This window comes from Ostrinia furnacalis, unplaced genomic scaffold, assembly GCF_004193835.3.
Source record: "Ostrinia furnacalis isolate ACB-3 unplaced genomic scaffold, ASM419383v2 OfSCF1404, whole genome shotgun sequence".
NCBI lineage: Eukaryota > Metazoa > Arthropoda > Insecta > Lepidoptera > Crambidae > Ostrinia > Ostrinia furnacalis.
This window is the reverse complement of record NW_021131643.1, coordinates 259,357-285,895: the sequence shown is the minus strand read 5'-3', so window position 1 is coordinate 285,895 and position 26,539 is coordinate 259,357. Positions and strand designations below refer to the sequence as shown.

The window sequence follows — 26,539 nt, the reverse complement described above, 5'->3', positions numbered from 1 at the left end:
CTGCGGACACCATATTCAATGTAAAGACGTTAAATACCTATGCTTTAGAGATGTACCCGTGACTGGTGTTGGTTTTCAATCAGTCGATTGGTAGTTGAGGCAAAAGGCACGTGAAAACGGGGTGAGAACTTATTTTAAAGATTTTAACAAAAATAACTTCGTCATTTATGCTGTATCTTAATACAAGTTCAGGTATTACGAGATGGAACCATTTTAGAGTATACAATTGTAAAGAACAAAATGTCTGTAAAAATTACAGCACATGAAAAGCAACTTTTCCATTGTAACATTTATATGTGCTATCAATGTCAACCATTTCTGAACTATACCGAATACGAGTACTGCCGATGCCAAGTAATTAGATAAAAGTAAAAAATGCACTATAAAAAACAAGTGGTCATTCCTCTAGTCTGGTGTTCTCGCTACATCACTATTTTAAGCCTGTTTGCAGCAATTATAATATAAATGAAGGAATCCGACGCTTTTCGCTAAGAAAAAGTAGTTAAGCGGTGTTAGTTGTGACTGCGATTATGTTATTTAAGTTTAATTAAAACATTAAAAGAGATGTACGGTTTCTTAAGCATTAAGAAGCAACAGCCTTCCTGTATTACGGTCAGTTGTACCATTTGTTTGTAATAGTTACTGTTATTTTAATTAGAAATCTTACTAATGAGTGAAAGTACTTAAAAGACCTTGTAGAAGTAACTCAATTCAAATAACCTCGTACATTGTTGACACATCTTAAGGAATTTCAAGTCTTAAAAACATTCTTGATCAAACAGTCAATTGTTTCAATTTTATGAGCTCTACATATTCAAGTACGAGTATAATTTCGAAGCGGGCTGACTCTATAACTTAAACAAATGACTCTATTCTCTTCGTAACTGTAGTTTTATAATAGCATGCGAGAGATCGTTGTGTCACTTTGAGTTTACATAATAAATTCTTCGCAGTTTTACACGCACTTTCATTTGTTTTATTTCATTATTCATTTTATGATTCGCTCTGGATTACTTGTTAGGAATTGGTAATTGCGATTATAAAGAATTAATTGTTATAGGTTTATGCAAACATTATTTATAACAGAAATCGAGTATTTATAGGATTATTTTATGATCCGTTAATTTACTGTAAACATATTTCAGCATTGCGTACATTTCCTTTAAGTAACGACTTTAGTAGGTATTATGGTTACAAAATGTGAATCTCGCAAACATCAATACCTAATACAAACGTCTATAACTCTATAACATTGCATCCGGCGTTCGGAGAGTACAATACATTAAATTCAGTACATTAACGCTGCGCGTGGGCCGATCCGTCCACATTTCTATGATGAATCGACTCCGGCGCCGGCGTCTTACAAAATTCCGCACAATTTACATATAGATACGATCCTGCGACATATACTTGGGCTAACGATAGTTTAGGGCTTTGTATTATTGTTACAAGCGTTATTTATTGGCTACCGATGAAGTCGGCTGAAGTCGGCCGAATGCCCTTATTTGGGAAGGCAATTTGACGCATATTGCAAACCACAACAATGTTGTAAACATGATCGTGTCAGGAGGAGATTTATAAATCTAAATTACGTTCCGTTGTCAAAATGAGTAACTGTATTGACAAGGTCCTAGTAAAATAACCTTTGAATTCGTGTCTAGGATATTTTTTACAATTAATCATCATGTTATTAGAGTGAAGACAATGTTACGGCGCTTTTAGAACACAGTGTTTTGATGTTGATTGAAGGCACGGGGAAAAATACACTATAAGTGCAAAATGTACTGTCTTTTAGTATCTTCAAAAAGTCAAGGTTCCAACCCCTCTTGGGCTGTCTAAATAAATAAATGTGGCTGTATAAATTTAATAATTTACACTCTTGTTTTTAGCTCATACTTTGAGTGATTGCGTGCATGTAGCCCGCATAATAGGAAAAATATGAAATAATGAAATTAATTATGCGGATTAAGTCCGCACGCGTGCCACAATCCGCATCACAGTAAAAAGGTAGGTTAAACTTAAAATTAAGATGATATCAAAACAACATGGATATCAAAATTTGTATTCAAAGAAAAAAGAAAGAAACCTTCTTTAGAAGGCCTCTACAGAGATGACGGTCAAGCATTAGGTCAGAGTTGCAAAATAAAGTAGGTAACCATTAGAATGTCATGAGGCAAGCGCCGTAAGTCATGATCATGATTGATAACACGTGCGCGTGGGCGGGACGCGTGCGCCGGAGTCTGTGCTTTTTTGTTTTGGTTTATGTAAATGTCATCGCGCATTTCTGGATGGTCTAATATGGTATGTGAAGGGTTTGTAGAGGCTTGTTTCACTTTAAAAAACAAGGTTTTTTTTTAAATAAACAACTTGAAAAAATCAATCTGCGGGAAACACGTACAGGTACTCAAGTTCTTTGCAACACCAAAATTGGACAATCCCCAAAAATACTTAAGTAAGAGGGCACTCGTTTTCCTCCGAATTCGGGACTTATCCCGAAAGAAGAAAATAAATCGTAGGTAGTCAGGGTTATTTTATCTTGTCTATTACTCACTCACACGCATGTTTCATAATACGTAGCTTCCAAGGTCAGGTCAGACCCAATCAAACAGTATGTATGTATACCTTTGTTAAACAATAATTAGCAAACCATCAGATGGAATATTAACCAGTAAGTGCGGTTGTGTGCACTGTTTCGATAATGGCTCATCGTCACACGCGCAGCGCACGCGCCGCTAATGACCTGTCGGGTTATTCTGCCAACGATACGTCAGTTTTAGATTTAGCTGAACGAATTGCGAGGCTTTGAAGGTTAATGTAAATAAGGTTTAGAATGTGTCTTCATAAAATAGTCCTATATATTTTTTTATTATTGTGTTACTCATCGTAACATTTTATATTTTTCAAACGATCAGAATTTATAAGTTCTTGCAACTCACGAAAGAAATTAGCTTAACTTGTGTGTGTACGTGTAGATGCACATAAATAACGATAGTGTATCTAATGTCTATCAAAACTTTTGAAAAACGAACAGTAGCGAGCCACCACACATGTAAAGCTCACTCGCCTTCGTGAATTGCAACAACTATACTTATCTCAAGACAATGAGTTTGACTTGTTTGTTTGTACCGTTGTCTAGTACCCATAGTACAAGCTTTGCTTAGTTTGGGACTAGAAGCATAGTGTACAATGTCCAGGGATATTTATATTATATTTATACTTCTTTTTAATGCAACTGAGTTTTTAACAATCTCAATTCTGTAAAAAAAATCACAATAGCAGAATAGACCACCCATTCCATCTTAATGACGTTCCGTAGCACGCTCACTTCGCTGCGCCCGCGCCCATCCATCTCGCAAATGATTTTTATTAACTATCCATTTGTTCGGCTATCTTGTACTCCTCGGAGAACGGAACGTCAGATTAATGGTGGTATTATTTAATGCAAATTGTATTTAATCTAATAGAAGCTGATTATTTAAAATAGTTTTTATTGGTTGGCGTAGTTTGATAATAATATAATGATAACGTTAGATTAACATTTTGTATACTTCTTACCTTATTTACTTGCCTTGAGTACCCGAGCCTAGAAGGTACATTCGAAGATCACCTATCATGGGAAACTTTCCTCTAAATTGTTTTTTTCTTTTGACTTTTTGACATTGCAAAGGCACGAGAGGCAGGATGTAGTAGCTTTTGATGTAGAGACCTGCGATACGAGACTCTATATCGCTTATTAATTTGCCTTCATAGCTCAGATATTCAGTTATTTGCATGTTGACAAACAATGACACTAACACAATGCTGGTATAAGAAACGGGCTAGAGGTTGACGCCCCGTCGCCATTTCTACCTCATTATTCATACGGATTTATATTATGACAGTTCATCCAAAGTAGGTATCCAGAGTTAGGGCGCAGTTACACTACGATCCGATCAAGTTAACAACGCACCTGGCAGCCGTGACGTCACATCGACGCTCTGGTACGGACGAGGGTAAACGCAGTTAACTCGATGAAACAAACAGTGGCGTGCTTATAATACCATCTAATTCGACCAAGTTCGCGCATAGTGTAACCGCGCCGTTACACCATCCATTGTAATTTGTGCAAAAACCATTTGTAGTTAAAAGTTCATTAAACAAATGCTTACAAATAAGTGATTTCGCGCAATGGCTTCACCCATAAATCACATAGTCCAATTTAGGTTAGCCTCGGGCCATGACGTCTGCTTATAATAGGTTTTAAACATGTTAGCGAGATGCTTAAGTAAATTTTCTGTGTTAAGTTGCCGCTATGTATCATTTGTCTCAAAATATGTAACAGTAAAATTATGGTCATCGTTCATTTACTTCTGGAAACTATGTTTGACTTGACTTCTAATTGTACCGACTAATGAAGATGTACAGCATCATTGTTTACTTATTTTTTTAACTTATAATAACTGGATATTCTTAAAGCATTGTCTTGTTAACTTTATTTTTATTACGACAAGAATCCCGGGTTATTAAGTCCAATTTCTTGATGAAAACTTTTTTCACATCAACATTTAGTACTATCACAATCTTAACCTTAAACTTAAAAATCATAACCTTAATTATTAAGTCCAATTTCTTGATGAAAACTTTTTTCACATCAACATTTACTATCACAATCCGATTTATTCTCACAGTTAACACAATATTTTGTACGTAATAAAGTTTTTACAACTTCCCACCATTGCAGGAAACAAGTAAATTTATGAACCAGTAAGCAATATTCGATCAGAGTCGTATAAAAACTAACATCCCGAATGAGAAACATCTGCCCTCAGGCGAGAGCTTAATAACCGATTTAAACGTCAACGAAATAACTACCAATGATATCACTTCTAACAAAAACAACTGAGTATTAGTCATTAATTATGAAGTGTTAAAACTTTTATTCATAGTTGATGAAGTATTTTATTCTAAAAGTTGTTTTTCAGTATATTTGTGGCAAAAAAGTCGTATTGATAGAGCATTGTTGAGCACCTGTTGTTTTTTTCTCTCTTTTACAACAAGATTAAGGGCTGTTTTTATTAATAGTCAATCAGGCAACATTAAATATTAGTAATTTCAATAAGTTACCAGTTTTTAATAACTTGTCATTATTCAATTAAGTAAATATCACATTATCATTATACCCATCACCTTGGGCAATGCTGAGCCTCAGATATTATAATATGCGATTCGCGAACGAATAAGCTAATGTATTTATGAGCTTAATTAAAGCCATTTTAAATGACCGCCTAATACAATCCAGACATTCCAAGTGCCACATAACTCAGTCCCATCCAACAATTTACGTCAATGTTGCCGAAACGCGGTCATATTTTGCGCCGCACAAAATCGCCTTAAAACAGCTCAAATTGTTCTGGATGACTTACGGGACAATAAATCTGGTTTGCGGTCTAACTTGAAACTGATGCGGCGCTAAATCAACGCAGTAAACATCTAGTGTCCGACAGAACACTCGCTTTATTGCTCGCAATGTGCGTGCGCAACCCTAAGGTCGGGGATAGACCACCGACCGTTAGCTTTGTTGGAAACTGTATTATTATGAAGTAGGTTGAACGAAATTCCTTTAGTACATTGATTCTAAACATAAGGTAATCAGAATGTGCCTCATAAAAAATATCTGAACACTTTTTACTACTTTTATAAACATTTGTCTATTCGCAAGACTACTAGTATATTACATTGGCATATTACATGGCACTATTGACAGTAACAATACGACTTAAATAGGTACCATAAACTAGCAAGTTACTGTGTTGTCTAGGGTCATTCAAACATAGAATATCATTCCTAACCTTTTAGGGCATGCCATTTGGAACACATTTGAAAAATCTTTACCGGTGTTGTTCTCATCTATTTATCAGACTTTTTAAAGCATCTCTTCCATAATTCTTACCGGCTCTCTTTTTATCATTAGCCATAATTTACAAACTGTTAATTAAGGCTGAGTTGCACCAACTTACTTTGACCGTAACTTGTATGGATTATGACAGATTTTTGACGATTGTTAAAGTTAAAATAAGATGGTGCAACTCAGCCTAAGTAGTTATTAATTTCATTAAAGTTTTCTTCTAACATTATTTTCAAACCAGCTTGTGGATCGCCTTATTGTATCTAATTGACTCTAAAAATAATAGAATAGTTACCAAAATGCCTACCTTTTTGAATAATTTCGTGTACCTACTTTTTTCTTAAAGACTTCTATGTTAGTGTTCAATAGGAAACAACGATAGTTTATTGAGATGTTTGAACGTTTAGTTGGTTATTGTTAACATGTTAATTGCCATTCCCGTGTCTATGTGTTGGCGAGCGTACAATGAGAATCGGTTATCCGCGCTATGTGGCCAGTTGCCCGCTGCATCCGCGTTTGTGGGTTACACGCCGTTTGAACATTCCGAGTGAAGATATCGAGTATCGAATGCTTTGTGCGGTCGCATTATGTTTTAATAGATTACAATGGGTAAATCGATTCGGTAGAGTCGATTCCTAAAACTTTATTTTACTTTTTTATTACGGGTAACTTATTAATTAGAACAAGTTAAAGATACCACGAAGGCTTCATACCATGCAGTTGCCAATCTGAATAAGGATTTTTTTTAAATATAACTTATTTTTTAATATATTAAATTACCTACAATTTACGGTAAAAATTTATAACACCTGTAAAGCTCTACATTTAATTCGTAAGGTATTCTAGCAAATTGATAATGATGAAAACGTGTTTTGAAACTTCAAATCAAACTTCAAATGTTATTTTTAGGAACTTAACAACCTCTTTCAAAATTCAAAAACTGTTTTTTTTTTATTGTTTAAAAAATGAGCATCAATTTTCAAAAGAGTTTATGCAATGTGGCCAGTTACCGTTCCGCATTTGTGGGACACAGACTTAGAGCATTCCGCGCGAAGATATCGAGTAACGCATCGACTATCGAGTGTTCGCTCGCTCGGCTTATTTTAATACATTTCATTAGCTCAATCGATTCCACCGAGTAGTCGATAAAATTGCATACCTTTGAACTTGTCTTTTGGAACACATAAATACATATAAACTGTTGCTACTGTGACAAGCGAAATTGCAGTCAGTTCCCGATGCAGAAGTTCGAGCAATAAAATTGTATATTAATGGTGCTGTGCCGACTAGCTTATTACTTGTAGCGTCTGTAATAATTGCTTATAATAATGAAACAGCATGCAATATTACTTTTACATAATAATATAACTACTTATAGATTTTCCTCAACTGTTCAAAGATTTTATCACGTGTTTTAGCTTAAATTTATCATTAACTTCACCGTTATGATTTAGTACGTTACGCCATAAAACTGTTATAATGACTCTTTTGTAGTCAAATTCTTTTAACGACGCGTCGTCTCGTGTGCTCTTGGCTTTAGCAAATAAACTTATTTAAATAGCAGCCTGTCGACCAGATGGACAGCTTTCGTTTTGATATTTATTAACTTTAATTGATAGGATACGTATGCGATGGTCCGTAATGAGCAGAGATGAATGAGCCGGTCACGTGGTCCAAATAGCGGACGAAGCTTGCCTTCTGATGAGGTTGACGTTTTATTTAGTCAATAATCAAAGTAAAATTAAAGAAAACGAAGCGATTAAGCCATAATTAGGTAATAAGACAAGTTTGTAGTTCAGCCGGTATTGGTATTTCAAATCACTGCTAAGTTATAAGCTTAAATTGGTGCTAATAAATAATGCTAGAATGAAAATTACACACATGAAGAGTTTAAAAAGCTTAATGCAGTCTACACCCCCAATCCAGACGACTCGCCGACATTTCGGCAAAAGTCACAGAAAGTATGTATATGTTGTCGACATAATTATCTTGGAAATAAAGTCGCCGACACCAGCCAAAGTTAAAGTTGTCGACATGGTTCTATTAAAATAAAGCCGCTGATACCAAGTCGCCGGGGTACGGCGGCTAAGCCCGCTGACAAACGTCAAAAATTTGTCAAACTCCATAAAAAAACCACCGGTTATTGTTATAGTTATGGTCAAAGTTAGGTGGTGCAACTCAGCCTTAATGATGCAAATAAGCAATAAGACTATCATTGCTGAAAAACATAAATTAGAAATAAAGTAATACATATCTATACCTACCTCAAAATACGGCTAATATCATACACCAGCTCCACAGAATACTGCTACGCATCTCACACCATGATCGTCTAAATAGGTGATATCATTTACTGATTGTGAAGTATGAGGCTCTTGATATGGATCGCAACCAGTTTGTATAGGATCGGCATTGTGAAAGCCCTTACCTAATACAAATATTCTGTTTATAGTAATGTACCTATTTAAGGATCTCCTTACAGAGGTATCGAGCTGAGATTTTAGCTTCCTTGTTGTTTCTTCCCAGTTTTATGGGGGCCAAGCTTCTGTTTAAACTGGAACACACCATTTGTATAAAGGTTTGTTTTGTTAAGATTATAATAGTAAGAAACTACGAACACTATGACGCAATTTCCATGTAAAAATTGATATAAAATAGGTATTTCAAAAGACATCAGAAAAATACTTCATGATGGGTATTTTGAAGTCCAAAATCTGAATCCATATCCAGATTATCTCATTAAACCCTATTTTGTAGAAAATATGTTAGTAAAATGGTGACAGTGAAAGGAAAAGAATGTTCACCTAACATAGGGCTGCCATCACTCCGAGATTTGACAAATTCCTTCTATTAAGAATCCATGGGTCGTTCAAGAAGTTTTCATGCGTCAGCAAATAAACTACACGGACACTGCTTGTGTCAGAGTTTTAAAATGTGATTGCCACTGCTAGTAATTATGGGGGCACAAAATTATTCAGTGTTTTATTTTTCCAATCGCCATATTCAGAGGTATCCAGAAAAACTTAATTTCAATCAATGTTTTGGGGCTTATAAAGTTTTAGTTCGGTAATATCGGTGGTGACAGCCCTATCAGTAGTACAACGGTCGTGCTTATTTCAATATTGGCACAACCGCAGGCAATATTATTTTATGCCTAGAACGGAATCCAATAACTTCTCATCGCAGCTTCATAAAGTGGTGCAGGCACGACTCTCCATGTCCGCGGTAATTTTACACTTATTACTCGATCGACAGATTGGTATCGACTTCGATTCGACATCGCCACTTAATATAAATCGTAAGGCGTTGGCGTTTCGGCAAAGTCGCTAACAGGTTTGCAGTTCGCGTTTTATGGTATTAAGCCAATAATGGCGCTCACGCAATCCATTGAAATTTAGTTGTTTTACTTAATTCCGAAAAAAAACATAGGTACAAAGAACAGTTTAAAAAAGATTATATTACTACCTTAAAACATTTTACCAAACCATCAATTGACTGTAAAGGAATCCCCTTAACGTCATTTTACCAAGAACAATCAAGAATGTATCCAAACAATAACTTCAATCATTCATAATGAATTTCATTAAACAATGAGTGGAATTTCAAAAAGGACAAAAATCCATTATTTCATCGTGTGCAACATCAATATGCAAAAACCTTGCACAAAAATCCCATCCGTTATAAACTATTTGTAGAAATCTTTCGAAAACCCCAAAGGAGATTTCTCAAGGAGACCAACAGCATCAAGGAAAGTCATTGACTCAATACTCATACTCAATGGTTGGATGAGTCATGACGTTTTCTCCACCGTCATTTGTTCACCTTGACATTTCGGAGCAATCATCATACGTAAAAGTATTGTTGCATCCCAAATGCGGGGTAATTGTGGTAGCGAGTGCTGAGACGCTGGCTGCGTAGGCGGCGCCGATGCCTGATGAGCTACGACTCAATTTATCAAGCCAGGGCTGCTACTTTGACAAAAATTACCGTCTTATAAAAAAACCGGTCTAAAAAATACAAATAAAAGTCCTGATAAATAAATAACGCATTTTTTTTTTATTCTTTTAAGCATTGTTTAGACTTGGTTTTGATTTTTTTAAGCATTGTTTATTTAATCCTTTTTGGTAGACCTTGTTGAACCTTGTTTTAGTTCTTTGGGACTATCCTGAATGAAACAAAAATATCGCAAAAATCTAAATCATCCGATGTGAAAACTCCTCCATTTTTGAACTCGATTAAAAAAACTGGGTCAATTTAAGGTGAGTATCTGAGAAACTTGATTACGGGCATGTTACAGATAACGATGCCACAGGAAAGAGTAAATCCATACACATCATCGGCTGCTCCAAATAAGCTGCAAGTCTAATGATTTCGTCCGAATATTACCATAATTGATAAGGCACAGCTCATTAGTAGACATCCTTATATAAAAGTCGTGTCAAGTCACGTACATGTTTAATTCACAGCCCTAATAAAATTAGCCAAATCGGGAAGGCTGTAGCTGGTAGCGACTTTTTAATGGCTTAATGTTGAAATCGAACCGCAACCCCATCTGTATTCAGCCGGTACAGTGATGTGCCGACTGTAACCTGCCCGAATGATTACGTTAATCAAATCAAATAGTTTATTCAGTACATAAGCTCTTTCCAGGGCACTTATAAACTTCCCAAATATAGCTTGCTCTACCACCACTTTGGGGCAACTATACTATATTATAGGCTGGTGCTGAGAAAAAGTGGCGGAAGAAACTTCTTTGTCAATGATCAAACCAATCTAATATCTACTATACCTAAAAATCTAATCAATTTTAAGTTTTGCCCTTAAGCCGACTCTATAAGTCTAACAGTATATTTCTTCCCCTACATTGTTTGTAATTGCAATGTTATTATTAGAGAGATTTTGTAATGTAACAATTCGCTACCATTTTTGTGCTTTTTTTGTACCAAAATTGATGACATCACTAGCCCATCCTATACCATCGTATTGCCAGTAATTCAATAAGATGCAAATCTTCTTCAATTAAGTGATTTATTGAAGCATAGCTATATCTTAATGGTTTGTGCGGTAGCTGCAGGCTGATCGTGAAGAGAGGGTCTTTGATGACCACAAACGGGGGCATAGGACAAAGGCCAATAAGGAAGAAAAATAGGAGTCAATTCTCTATAAGCTTTGAAACTTAAAGAATAGCAATAAGTGGAAAATATGACTTAGCTTAAAGTTTTCAATAATCATCTGTAATTAATGTACTATCGCCAACAGTGTTAACTGCCCATTGAAAGTCATGTCATCTCGTTCTATCGCAAAGAATCGCCATTTGATTAGAGCGAGAGCAAAAACGGAAATGGATAGTTAACAGTGTGGGCGTGTGTACATGATCATTGAGGACCCCATAACTTACTGACCATACAATATTTAAAACAATTAATCACAAGTTTTTAATAAGCTCTCGTAGACGTACTATACTGCAGTCTCATTTGCATTAAACCAACCATCTCCCTAACAGTAGGAATCCGACTACTTGCAAATTAATTTCATCCTACCGTCTTAAAGAGCCCTTAAACCATAAAGGTGTATTTATTTGTTTTCTAAGTTACTAACTGCTAATTAGACTGGTATACACGTTTTATACTTGAATACCTTACCACCTACCTTCCTGGACGCTCCGTTTACTTTATGATAGTGTTTACGTATTTCAGCTTAAATTGTAGTTAACTGTAGAGTAACTAGAATTCCCCTTCATTAGCACGCACCATCGTATGTTTCAATACAAAAATGTTCAAACAATCTCAACTCTAAACCAACACAATAAGGCTTACAGTTTTGAAGTGTAGGACTGATCTGTGCCAGAGTCCATTCAGTAACTAAGCCTATCGAATTTCAAGTAATGTTCATTCCTGAGGAGAAAATGTTAGTAGGCTTTACAATGTTTATTGAATATCGCCTTAATCCTATCTGTATTCTGCACTGAAGTATTTATTCTTACAGATGGATAAACGTGAAAGTTATTGTGGTTGAGTGTACGATTAACGGAAGATAGGATTACGTCAAACGCGGTACAGTCAGTTTTGCATAAAATGCGGCTTAGTAAAGCATATTCTATACGTTTTTACAATAATCAAGCATAAAATATACTTAACTTGACTATCATTTGCAGTAATTAGGAAGTTTTACTTGGATTTTCCGAAAGTTTTGAAAATTGATTAACATAGATTTCGATGTGTGCTTTCCAAATTACAACTTTTCCAAAAAAGAAGACCAATCAATAAAATATTATAAAAACGAACCTCAGCCCCATAAATACTTGATTAAAGTACATTTTATTAGGAGAAAGATAAGAATGAACACAAAATGGCCGCATCTCATTAGTGCAAATGATGCATGATAATTTGTTAACTATAAAACGCTGTGCGTATCTTACTTACTCCTAATAACTTAATTGAAGGCATTACATTAGATGCGTAAAGTTTTATTGCGCAGATTACCATAAAGTATGTTCTTGTCGAACTATCTTTACTTACCTACTGTAAAATCATTATGGAATAAGTATAGTAAACCGTACAAGGTATAATTATACTTAGAGCTATAAAAACAGTGTAGGTACATGATGTTTACATACTATTTTAAGATTTACTAGTTTTTGAATTTTGATAGTTCCCTTTTGAAGAAAATGCGCTTCTTTTATTAAGGTCCTGCTTATTTCATTGGTTTTTTGCTGCCTTTTCCTCTTTTGTAAGATTTTTCAATACAGCTGGTCTGTATCAAAGATACCTACTGTTTTGACCAAATTTTTAAAACCTTTTTTCTCAAACATGATCATGGTCCGCAAACCGCCTCAATTAACGTGCGAGATAATAAAGTCAAAATAAGACTACACCCACATAAATTTAACGTATTTAAACAGATAAATTCCCCTTAATCTCTTGATATATTGATTGCTGTCATTAGCGAGACAGTATCAAACAATGGCTGAAACAAGGAAGTGCCGTATCCAGTTCGAGGTATCGATAGTACCGATAGTAAACGCAGTGGACAGAGGGCAGTGTCGCGTTGTGCCTTGTGGCCCGCTTGCATACTTTCACCACTTCCCTATTCATCGATAAAGAGCGTTTGAACTGTATTAGAATACTCACCCTTGCGGTCCACTACTTTGTTGTTAGAGATTTATCAGTTTCTACTGCCGTTACCAAGGTAACGAACCAAATACATTGATAAGCATCCAGTGTCGGTTGCAACTGGGCTAGCTTCCTCATCCCCCGGCCCCCCGTCGGGGGGGCATAGTGGTAGACTCTTTTTAGTGGTTCAAGCCCCACATAACCTGCCGCCCACAGCGGTAGGTATGGACAAGCCATTTTCCTGGGTAAAAAAAAAACTTCCACAACCCTGCACCCTATAGGGTCATGGAGGCAACAGTGACTCGGTCGGCTACAGTGGCTCAGTCATGTTTCGACCTGAAGGCATAGGAATATATGTATATTTGACTCTTTTACCGATTCAAAGGTCTTGGTACCCGAACACGTTTAAACCAGTTTGCTCGCCGGTCAAGTGCCGTGCGGAAGGGTGAGGGAATGTTTTTTGTTTTCGCGCCCACTAAATTACATTCTAAGGTGAGTTTCGATTGTTTTCATATCTTTGTTTGTTGCTATAGGTAATAGCCGTTATATTTATCGGATAGTAGGTCTTGTATCAATTGTCTTTAGGTAATCCGAATTTTGACTTATTTGTTTTACATCTTGGTTTTTTTGATCAAATATTTACAAAATGTCGTAGAAGTACACAGTGACTCAATTTTAATACTTTTGTAGTTTATAGGAATTCAATATTTTTCTAACTTTAAATCGAATTTTGTTTTTTTATTTACAGAATGCCACGGAAAAAACCGACAGAAAAATAGGGAAGAAATAAATAACGAAGAAATTGAGATGACTTAAGATCTTATAGGTAGCAATAAAAGTACTAAGAGTCGTGTTGAATTGTTGATTATAATAAGAATAGCTTGTGTAGTTTTGTTATTATTTCTAATAAAAAACTACGCGGAATGGGCATTTTCTTTTCATATAAATACTGCCGTACCACGTTAATACTGTGTACCACGGTAGTGAGTTAGTGTGTACACCTAGTAGTCCACAGTGGCTCAATTATCATTTTTTTGTTTTAGGTTCCTACTTTGACATGAGTAGTAAATAATGTAGAATCATGAGTGCTCAGTTACAGTTCAATAGTGTATCTAAAATGTGAGCAAATTTTAGGCCAATATTAAAGCGATATCTATTTTTATTAAGCTTCGAAAAAAAAGTGAGTCACTGTTGCCTCCCTGACCCTAGAGACTGCAGAGGGTAGACGACGAAAGCATCTTCTATTCACCAATGGGTCTGCATATTTGTCATTTTTTACCCGACTGCGCCAGAAGGAGAGTTCTAAATATAGACTTAATCATCATCATCATCATTTCAGCCATAGGACGTCCACTGCTGAACATAGGCCTCCCCCAATGCTTTCCACGTTGATCGATTGGTAGCGGCCTGCGTCTTCGTAGATATAGAATATAGACTTCGCTGTATAGGATATTTTTTCAGGTTTTATGAACTAATGTTATATTTTTGTTCCCTCACTGGTTTTTACATCCCTATAGGATTCTAAAATGACTATCATTTGCAGTACATTTTTAATACTTTTTCAAGACCTCAAGTAGTTAGATACAGCAGAGTGTGAACGCAGCATCGCTCGCTTTCCGTCGTCCGTGGCACTTGTTACACATTACTTAGACGCTAGTGTCCGCTCGAGGCACTAACAAATGCCTGCAGGCCTCCTTTATTTATTCTACACTGTATATTGTTCGAGTGTGTGAGCTTGTTCCGACTCTTCAATAGTTTAATCTTGTTCAATTTATTCCGGTTTATGCAGATGACTTGCATGTTAATGACTGTAATTTGTGATGAGAAAACTTTACTTGCAAAACCTTATTTGATTCTTATTCATTATCATTTGATTCTTCGGCAGATACTCAAACAAAAAGAATTGATTCTAATACCCAAATTCTATATTTTTTCCTATGGGATCAAAAAGTAATGTGACGTCCCGATGCCAAATGAGTGATCGCTGATGACATTGTAAATGGAAAGGTTTTTAAAATTGAATTTGAGAGAAAGTTATCTAATGAATAGTTTTCGTTTGAACATCCAACAACGAAACTCTTGCTTTAATAAACAAGTGGGTGGATACTTACCAACTAAAATAAAATAACAACACTTAGCAACAACTTTACCACCCAATTAACGCTTTATTTCCTTGTCCCCACAGTTGCATACCTGAATGAAATAAAAAAAAAATCCGCAAACAGCTACCTTAATTTCACCATACGAAAAAAATAGCGCTAAATTCGCTTCATATTTTTGCATCAGCAGTAAACTGTGCAATAAAGCGATGCAATCAGTCAGTGCATCTTGCGCAAGCGCTCGAAAACTGACAATTTCGACATGAGACAGTAAAGACCCGAAATGATTCCGCCGAACGCTTATAAACAGTGCGATTTACATGGAAGTTTTTTGGAGTTCCGTAATGCCTATTGTTTATTAAGAAAACATTATTGACTGCAGAAACTAAAATATTTGTATGCCATATAAGTACTTATGAACGAATATTATAATTCAATAGAGTCTTGAAAATCAGCAAAAAAATATAAAAAATAAAAGCACACATTCATAAGTTGCACCGTTTTCGAGATTTTATTTGTGTATTTGAGTTGTTTTCCATTCGTTATCATGAATACCCAAAACTGTTTTTAGGTACACTAACGTCAGAAGCTTTCATTTTTGTGACTATTTGCTTGGTACACCATATTATACCATGTTAAAAATATACAGACAAATCAAAATGACACTCACGAAAAGCTCGCTCAAAAGCTTCCCGAAGCATATTGATTAATAAATTTACTTAAAAATAAACACCGGACCCTCAACTTCCTACCGGTTCGATCTTGCCGGTAACTTTGAAAGTTACGAGCAGTAAAAACGTTGGCGGCCCCTGCGGTGTCACCGCGATACGCGAGCGCGCTAATTTGCGAGCGTGCGACTTCGCGCTGTGACTTGCGATGAGTAAACTGACTTGTTACACCTACGGATAAACAAGTTGTAGGTTTTAGTTAATAACCTCCTCCTTTTTTAAAGTCGGTTAAAAATAAGCCGATTTGACAATATGAGGTACTTATTATATCGATTCATAGGTACTTGATATTTTCAAGTGTACAACTTGATTTCAAATGAAAACACTTTAGAATTTCCTAAATTCTATAAAAAGTCTTCACATAATTACGTAGGACAAAATTTCAGTGTCCAAATGTAAAAGAAGTAAGAGAAAAATTACATAGTTAACATTACAACGTGAAGTTTTAATAAGTTTATTTGTAAATAGATAACAAATGCCCACAGATTGCGTGTTATCACAGTAAATTTCTCAGTATGACGGATATATCCAAACGGCTTGCGGCGGCCTCATAAAAACTCCGATATAATTAGGCACAAACACAGCACCACTTTTAATTACGCCCATACTTTACATTACCCTTATCGGCACGACCTTTTCGAGAAAACCGCATTAACATTTGCTTTCATTATTATGTTTATTCGGCAGACTTTTAATTCGACCATCTGAATTCCGCGAAACGGCCGCGATCCGTATCGATCCAAAAGAAATATCGATTCAATATTTTGGCACCACATAAATTGTCGATCAATGAAAAAGTTGACGTAATAATTATGAGATGTGGGAAAAATAAGAGCAAGCGCACACGGTCTGATTTGATATCTCACTCTGAGTGATTACTCGTGTGAGATAGCACCGAAATTACATGCACAACTCGAGTTTATTCAAATCAGTTGACTCATTTTTGCGAAGTTATTCAATATTCTTATTAATAAAGCCATAAATATTCAAGGTTCAAGTCTAATTGCAGTTTATTTAATAACATTATTTTGTGTACTCGTAAAATGTATTCATTATTACTTAAAACCTTGAAGCATACAATATCAGTCCAGCGCATAATATGAAATTCATCAATAGCATTAATTCTGCTACTTATTTTAGAATAGTGCAACGAGTGACTCAATTCAATAATACAATACGCTGACTTGCAAACTTGTATCACTTACTAGGAGGGCATAAACGGCACCTAGAATCTGCGCCAGATCATGACTCATGTCAGTTACTAGTTAAAGACGCTTTTGAGTGTTTTTTAAACGATATACATAGTATGAATTAAGAGTGTAAGCAGCTTTTTTCACATGTTTATTATTGAGGGACTTGATAAAACAATCTTACTTGTCAAAGTGATATACTTGGCAGTTCATTTTGCTCAAGAACCATAGCAGCGGTTCGACTAACAAGCCGTAGTATGGCCAAAATGGCTTTATACATTTGTTTAGCTTTATATCTCACTCACGCAAGCTTTTTGTTGATAGCTGAGGCTGACCCAAAAGCATGATCTCTCTTTTTTATTTTATTTTGACACGTACAAACGTACTGCTCCTACCTGAATTGTGCTACAACATTGTAAAAGATGAGTAAGGGTCATAATATCAGATCCGAATGTATTAAGAAAGCACAAAGCGACCGCTGCCCTACTTCGCTCGAGGGTTAATCACGGCGATCGCTCAACTCTGAGGTCTTCATACGACGGCACCACGCAATATATTACACGGCAAAGAAATTAAGTGAATATGTAATTAACAATTGTTTTGATTGGACATTATTCACTTTACGAAACTTAATTAAGACGTCCCATTAAGTAGAGATGTCATGGGAAGATCATTCATTGGAGTCAATATTTGCTTTTTTTGCATTTATAGTAACGTTGAAAATGGATTTTGCAGACATGGTCATTATTCTAGTCTCACGTTTTCATGAGTAGTTAAAAATTGTAAGTATTGACAGTTAGGTAGGTACTAAAGTAATGCGTAATCAATGAGATTCAAAATTTTTTCTATCATTTAAAAAATAAACCCACTACTTTGCTACTTTATTAGGTAGGTAATTACCTACTTTTTAATTTGTTAATGGAATTAAAACAAATTCTTAAAGCTGTTATGTTAATATATAAAGTTGAATTGGCAAACACAGTTTTAAGTATAACTATTTATTCGCATAACTTAGAATGTAGATTAATTGATGGCAATAAAATTTGTCTACTCGCATCATTGCAATTATAAAAGCGGTATATTCTTTCATCTTCAACTGAATAAGATTTATTGGCTTCTTTTTATAGTGTGTAAAGTAAATACTTTTATAATCAGCGGTAAGTCTTTTCAGTCGTATTCTACATATTGTGACTGTGACGCCCGTATTTATAAACGAAGCTTGCTTATATTGCTTAAATGAAGCAGCAAATCGAACGTACAGCGTTGAATAGAGCTCTATGATTGGTTCGTGTGTCACCGTGTGTGGCCACGCGCACTGTGAGACCTCATAAAATTGTGAATACGGGCGTGAAAATGGAGGTTTGACAAATACATTTGCATGACTCTCATACATTACACGTAACACTAGGCAGCAATAAAACATATGTCAAGAGGTTATTCGCTATAACAAACTATAGTTATAGCAAAATGACAGGAAAAAACATGAGTTCGTGAAGCAGTTTTCATTTCATATGACGCTTTTTATTACTATTGTAATTTTGTAGGTTATTTTTCAAGGAACATCCTATACCTACTGTACTTGTACGTACGTATCTGTCAATCTAAATAAAACTTTATTTTATTAAATATAAGGTTAAATGTTAAATATTCGAACCTGAGAGAACCTAAAATCGAGACTGGGTGATTCTGGTGCTCTAGAAATAAAAAAAAATTGATTTTCTATCTGTCTGCGAAAAGCACGAATCACTATTTATACTATTTTTATAATTTTCGGGATATTTTCCATTACACGAGAATCGCCCAACAAAATACAGCCCACATAAAATAAAAAAGTCGAGGTTCCGTCTTCATTTTATGATTTTCGTACATGTTTGCAGTATCAAAACATATTTGCCTGTTTGTATTGACATCGTATTCCATAAGAAGTCGGCCAAAAATAATAAAGGCAAGATAAACATCATGCTCAGATATTGCCGGATTTCACAATGCATTTTTAATTACTCCACCTTCAAAAGCGACGCCGACTGATGATTACTTTCGTGAAATTAAATTATCTGATTTTATCATACGTACAAGAAAATTGTAAATACTGCACAGTCAACAGCAATATTTATTGCAAAGTAACACCTATTTACAACTACATTAGAAGCTACAGCATTTAGCTTGATGTGCCTTACTTGCGGCACGCGTGATCTTCTATTAGTTTATGTCTTAAAAAGATAATAAAATGTTATTAAATCTACTTCGTAAAAGCTTAATACACGTTATTAAAGTTGAGTTGTAGGACTTGTAAACACCTTAATCAAAAATTATATTTATCGACGTTAAAACTGGTGAAACGATATAACAGTTTGTTAATAATTGTTCAAAGATAATAATATAATAATAAAGTTACCTTTATTACAAGTGTGTGCACTACTAAAATATACTTAATTGCTTTATATTATATCCCGTTTCAACAGGCACACTTACGCCCGTATTCACAAACATCACTATGAGGTCTCACAGTGCATGTGGACGCACAGGATGACACACGAACCAATCACAGAGCTCTATTCAACGCTGTGCGTTCGATTTACTGCATCACTTAAGCAAGCATCGTTTGTGAATACGGGCGTTAGGCTGAGTTGCACCACATAACTTTAACCGTAATTATAACGATAACCGATGCTTTTCGTACGTAGTTTTGGACGTTTGTTGTAAGTAGTTAACCTTAAGATTTATAATTTATCCTTTCGTTGTAACTGTTAGTTTCAATTTGTGCTAACTAATATTTCTACATATTTCCACATTAAACCTAATGGGTTATGCGCAGGTTGTTAAAATACTGTGACCTGTATACCTCGAGATTTTTACCCTTATATGGCAGGATTGATTTATCATCTCCGATACCCGTCGTGGTTATTGAACGCTTCAAATAACGTCCTTCGGGCTATTGCAACACTCGTCGGGCTATTTGTAAGAAATTATTGCAACATAAAAATGCTTGTGACTCTTTTGGCGAATGTATTGTGACAATTTTGACGATCAACAACGATCTTGAGATAACCTTTAAAAAACGTATAATCTCGTGTCTCTCAATAGGTATCTAATAGTAGTAGATATAGTAGGTACCACCTAAGCTTAGGCTATTGTAAAAAATAAATAAAGCCGTACAAGAAGTTGTTAGGCATTGGATAATCTAAATTCATTTCAACTATGCATCTGGCGGCGTCCATGACGACTTCAAAAAGCTTTTTATTTAAATGCACAGTATTATTTCATTAAAATGGATCAATATTGTTCAAAAGTAGATACCAGAAGTAATCTAGATTTGTCAACTTTCAAGTAGATATCGATCTTAGTTAGATTAGCACTTGGGTCCCTGTACCAATTGATTAACGCAAATAAGCGTAAAATGTTCGTACTGAGGTGTTGATTGCGTAAATGTGTACCACACTTACAGGGTTGTCACATACCTACATTAGAGATCAAATCTGGAAAATCTTTAATGGAACCATATCTTAGGTACTTTTTAAATCTGCAAATAGCTCTATTCTCCGAAGTCATACCCCAATCCCAACCCACATTTCTCCTTCTAAATTAATATGAACTCACATATGCTTTCACTGATTTATTTTTAACTCAACAATAAAACTTTTGACTTTTACTACTACTCACAAGAGTCACAAGTTTATACTATGCCGAACAACAGATGTATGAGACGGGATTTTTAAATTAAATATATAAACTTATTTTGAAATACAAACTACAAAAATATAATAACTATAAACAACTATTTGTAAATATGAATTTTGGTACACTGTCTCCTACACTACACAACTCCAATGCTCACTGTTAACTTGCCAACTTGGGCGAACCAAACACTATCCCGCACAGTTTTCTACGAGTACCCGAACAGTAAAAATAAAAAAAAAATCTCGTATTCTTTTACAATCTTATTTATTTAGTAGGTGGATACTTACTCACTACACCTAGTCACACCTACCTAGTCCTGACTGAGTAAATGATAGTTAGTTTGAGGGCCATTATTTCTGTGTCAACGGAGTTGCAGATCTGATGTTTACTTATTCGAAATAATTTTAATGATTATTTATGTACCTACATTATTTTTTGTTTGTGGGCTTTGCGCATGCTTCGTCACAAGACAATTGTTGTAAATTATTATAATCTCATGTAAGTGAACTACCCTGTTCTTATGAGAATAAAGATTCTTTAAACCGATTTGTATCAAATCAAAACCTTAATGATTTACTCTATTTTTACGTTTGCGAACTTAAAAAAAATTTTAGGACCCCGTCAGATCGCTTAGTGCCTTCAGGTTGCTGAACTTTTGAAATGTAGAGAGAGACTTCTGTCTACATTTTTGTAAACTTCTTGTTTATAAACGTATTTACGGAATCTCTACAAAAGTGACACAGCCCTGTCCGTATGAAATATTATAAGTTTTCAATCGCGTCCGCCTGTCGCCGGATGCCGGGATTGATGGAACCAGTCCGCGATTCTTGGCAATTTCACTTCTGCAAGATAAGTAGGCTTACTTATCAATTAATTAAGTGTAACAGTTGATTACGCAATATGGTTCTGCGAGCGACAATTTAGCGGGTAATTAAACTTACTTTGTTGCTCGATCTCTATCGCGTTATAGTATTTTGTCTGGCGAAAGTCTATTAAGTCGATAGTGAAGACATGTATCGATTGTCGAATCAAATCGATAAGTAGTTAGCTCACCTTAGACATGAGACACAAAAATATTTAAGTCGCGGAACCATAATTGGTCGCATGAAACTGCGGTAACAATTGAATTCTGTTGTTTCGATTCGTTGGTACTTGAAGAGACAGCCTCTAAAAAGTATTAATATTTATTTATTATCGATAAATACACTTTTGGTTCAATTTACATGTCATATTAAGCGTCGATAAAGTATAGCAAAAACTATGAAAATAATAAGGTTGGTAGGTACAATAAAACACTATATCACAATCCAAATACCAACGCGCAGCTTCAAAAGCTAGTCATAAATAAATGCCAGAATCCATTCCAGTCGCTCAACAAATCAAGAGCGTAGAGATTCCAATAAAATTTATATGGCCAATTAAATTAGAGGCAATACAAGGTCGGTAATGAGGTAATCAATGGCTATTTACAGTACCTTTCGACTACAAAAAGGTTTTAGTCCGAACTGAAATTTCTTTTAAATGCCTCTCCATCTTCTGGGCGCGACAAAGTAGTTAATGGTCACATAAATTTGACAGCGTTTTTTGGGACGTGTTCGTTTAATGAGACATCTGAATCAAAGACAATGGGTGGCCGGGGTAAATTGATTCGTACGCCAGCAGATTACCCTACAACAAAATTACGAATTTTACAAATGGATTCTGAACTTTACAATTTTAGTTTAAGGTTCAATTCAGTAAATATAATTTTGGGGAAGCTTAATAATTCGCAACTACACAATGTAAATAGTCCTTTACATACGCGCTTTTAAATTGACAGTTTGTTAAAAGTGACAATGTTGTGTTGCTTGTTAAACATATACAGGGTGTCCCAAAAACAATGGATAACCCTNCTTTCACCACGACTGTCGGTAATTATTCATAATAACCGGTTATTATTAATAATGTTCACATTTATCACTTTGACCGTAACATATACATATCAATCATTTAAAATATTTTTAATTTCACCTATCACCACTTAGGCACAATATATCGACCGGTGCTGAGAAGAAACTCAGTCATCTTTGCAATTTACGATGAAGCCTAGACTGTAAACTGTTTGTATAGCCTGACCAGGAACATAAAAACCCTGGCATAGAGGCGCTTCAATTGCATTTGATAGTGCAACACTGAGTACAGTCGTACATGTGTTAAATTAATAGGCTAAATTTATGTATCAGGATTCAGGATTACGGGCTAATTTGATATTTTCATAAATGAACGAAAAATATTATTAAAGGTAACCTGGTTTAAATAAATTAAATGAAACCATCAATCGAGCTAGTAGGATTTATTTTATTATTCATCAACTGCAATGTCTGCTCATGAACGCTTCAAACTCGGTACTTCTTTCCCAATTCCATAAAATTCAAAACTTAGAAAGTAACAAGAAACTTTAAAATGGGTAGTTGAAACAGACTACAGCTAATTTTCATAGTGGACTGTACTATACGATAAACATGTCAGTCAGTTTGACAACCTTTGTCTGAAACATTATTCAATGAAAATATTGTCCGAACCCGTAGTATTTCTCTTCGACAAATACATTAACATAGCGTGAACCACTTTTCTTTCACGACTATAAAAATATTTTAGCAATTTAATTCACAAAATCAATTGCACACATTTAAAATAAAGTTTGTTTACACTTTGACAACAATAGACTGACATGCAAGGTGACATGTCAATGAAGTTTTCAGTTACTGTTGCCATTAAAAGAAATTAGTACCATTAGTTTTCCGCAACATGGCGAGGGTTTTTATGTTCACGCTAAAAATTATCCATTTGTATTTGATGCCACTATGCAGTCCTAGTTTAACTATTACGAGAAAAACTAATTTTTGCAGTTTTCATACTAGTTGCTATTCAAGTAGCCATAAGATAAAAATAATACAGAATACATAAGCTTGTGATACCTTTTCAGAATCTCAATTAACCAAGGAAGTTTTTAAGGTAATGGGCACGATGGTCTTCCTACATTTTTTTTACACGATGGCTGATCAAAAGTGCAAGACAATGAATTAATTTTTCCTTCTTCTCTGCAATTTCTTAAAATTTTCATACTTTTAAACTAGATCGTTGAACTTTAATCTTTTCTTTTGATAGCCCAACTATCCCTTGTGATAAGGAAAAAAACTAGATTGAAAAGTATCCTCATTTGTAGAAATGGCATGAGAAAAAGTAATCGCAGGTGGCAATTTTCTAAAAATGCACAAAAACTTAAAAATCTTGAAAACGGTGATATTTTTACTGGAGTCAAAATTGGACGTTAGGGAGGCCATGGCAAGGCCTATCGATGGTTACAGGGTTATCCATTGTTTTTGGGACACCCTGTATGTTACTTTAAGCCATGTATTCATTAGGCAACATTTGTTGATAAACACTGTTTATAAACTGTTCATAAACAATGTTTCATCATCTGTGTAAACAGTTTATAAACAGTCCATAAACATAGGTGATGAAACATTGTTTATGACACATGTTGCCGTGCTCCCCGCTATGAGTGGAGAGCAAGTGTGGACGGCCAAGTTTCAGAAACCTGTGTTTATGGTAAACTTGTCATAAACAGTTTATCAACAAATGTTGCCTAATGAATACATGGCTTAATTAATCAGTATGAATAAACAAATCATTGGTATCATCTAGTTTCTAGCACACATTCGTACACAAACTTCAATCTTATAAATTAGCAAAAATTACACAGTCAGACTTTTCAGTTTTTTGGGAATTGATTTCAGAACCCTGGATTGAAAAACTCACCATCTAATCACTAGATCACTGAGACTTACAGCACAATAAAAAGCAATAATATTTTATTCCCCTTTCGAGCTAACAAGACAACCTATAAAGCCAATAACATGGTAATAGCGGGCTGCTCTAATGATGTTTTGATAGGCGCCGCGATCGGCCATAAACTAGCATATTTAACACTATAATCTGATACGCATTAGCGGATAATATACTACGCCGTATCACGCACAGCGTGAATAGAAGAGCCAGCTCAGTTAGAACAAGCTAAGAGTGGTGGTTGATTTACTAAAAATCCAGTCGGAGCGTGGGCACTTGGGTGTATCTCGAAATATCAGGCTACTCGTATTATGGCTTGGTTAGATTACTAGGAAAGTACAAATTAGGGGTGAGTGCATCTCACTCAAGATATGAGAGAAAACTGAAATAGTACATAGTTTAAGTTTGTTGTTAAAGTTAAAAGCAATGATGTTTTGAACTAATGGCTACCTAATCATCATTAACAACCCAACTCATTTTTTTCAATGTCGAATTTTCACGCTTATCTTCAAAATAGGAATAATAAAGGAATTGATTTTACTATCCGTTCTTGATATCCATTTTCCAATGTCCTGGCTGAACAATTTGGACTTTGTTACATCAAATACAAATTAACTTGTTGGACGTTTTGTCATTTATAAGGTTTACAAGTGGCGTTTTTAACCTAATTTACTATTATGTAGAATTAATTTTAATAATGGTTATTGAATAATTACCGGTAGGTTTACATAATTAAGTCGGTAAGCATAATCTTCTTTCTTTATGGTTTACTTATAAATATAAGTAAAGTAATCAACTACAAAGTAGTACTTTTTACATTATTAATTAAATAAATATCTTTTTTAAATCGATTCTTCTATGCTGATTTCTAAGACATATCAAACAACAGAGATTCATTATGATCAGTAACGGACTATACTTATTTATTTAATTTTACCAACCTTTTAAACGATATAAATATAGTTATTTCTTTCATTATATAAATTATAGTCCCAGCAACACATAAAACCAAGATGAAAATATTAATAACGCTTATTAAATAACTATGAATCAAAAACAGAAGTTTACTACCAAATTCCAATTAAGAAGAGAACGCAAACTATTAATGTTTACTTATGATGATATTTGTTACATAGTTATTACTCTAAAACTGCAGTTATGCAGAAATAAAAGTTAATTTAATAACATTTACTTAATATATTAGTGATGTTTATGTTTCTTTCGATGATATGAAAGCACTGCACTTACCTACTTTTCCTATCGTACCTAGTTAGGTACCTAAATAAAATGATAGATATCTAGCCTCTATTTCCAATGTCAATTGTCATGAAGGTCAACGAAACAAATTTTGAATTTATAACGAGTTTTGAGCGTTATTTCAGAATTGAAACCTTAAAGCTCTATTTTTTTATATAATCTTTTGTTTCGAAATCTATTATGCTATAAGCATACATCGTAGGTAAAATTTAAATACTCGTATCATTGGATTGTCACTGCATAAAACCAGTAACGTTCTTTTTCAATGTGACTGAGAAAGTGGCAATTAATTTCAAAACTCCGCATCTTGCATAAATTCACATGTACGTAAGAAAAGACGCTATAATATAGACTCTACATTAGGCGACTATCTTTAAAATCTGTACCACGTCTAGCCTTACAAGCCAATATCGGAACATAATTATCTAACGCATGATTCCACGCTACGTTGGATCGATATTAAATATGATAGGCGCGCGACGCAAGCGCACCGAGAGAAATGCGACGAGGCGCGCGCGCAGATGTCGTTCTAACAAGACCGAGTGTCCGAGCGGTATCTAAATTCCGTGCGGCGACGTGCCGGAGAAATCATAGGGGTCGGCAACATTTTCATAACTCTATAACCTTTATTAATTATCAGAGATATTAATCGAAAAGAGAAGTATTTTTCTATTTTGGGAAATAACCTATTCTTCTCTTTTTCCCAGTAACATAGAATACCTCAGTCACACAGAATCTAGCTTGAGAACTGGAAGACTTTTAA

At 34.9% G+C, this 26,539-nt stretch overlaps 1 protein-coding gene across 2 annotated transcripts in view; it reads left to right on the top strand.

Annotated features, from left to right (window-relative positions):
* LOC114352561 (transcription factor hamlet) overlaps positions 1 to 26,539 on the top strand; it is a 143,176-nt gene that overhangs the window by 83,329 nt on the left and 33,308 nt on the right. The window lies entirely within an intron of this gene.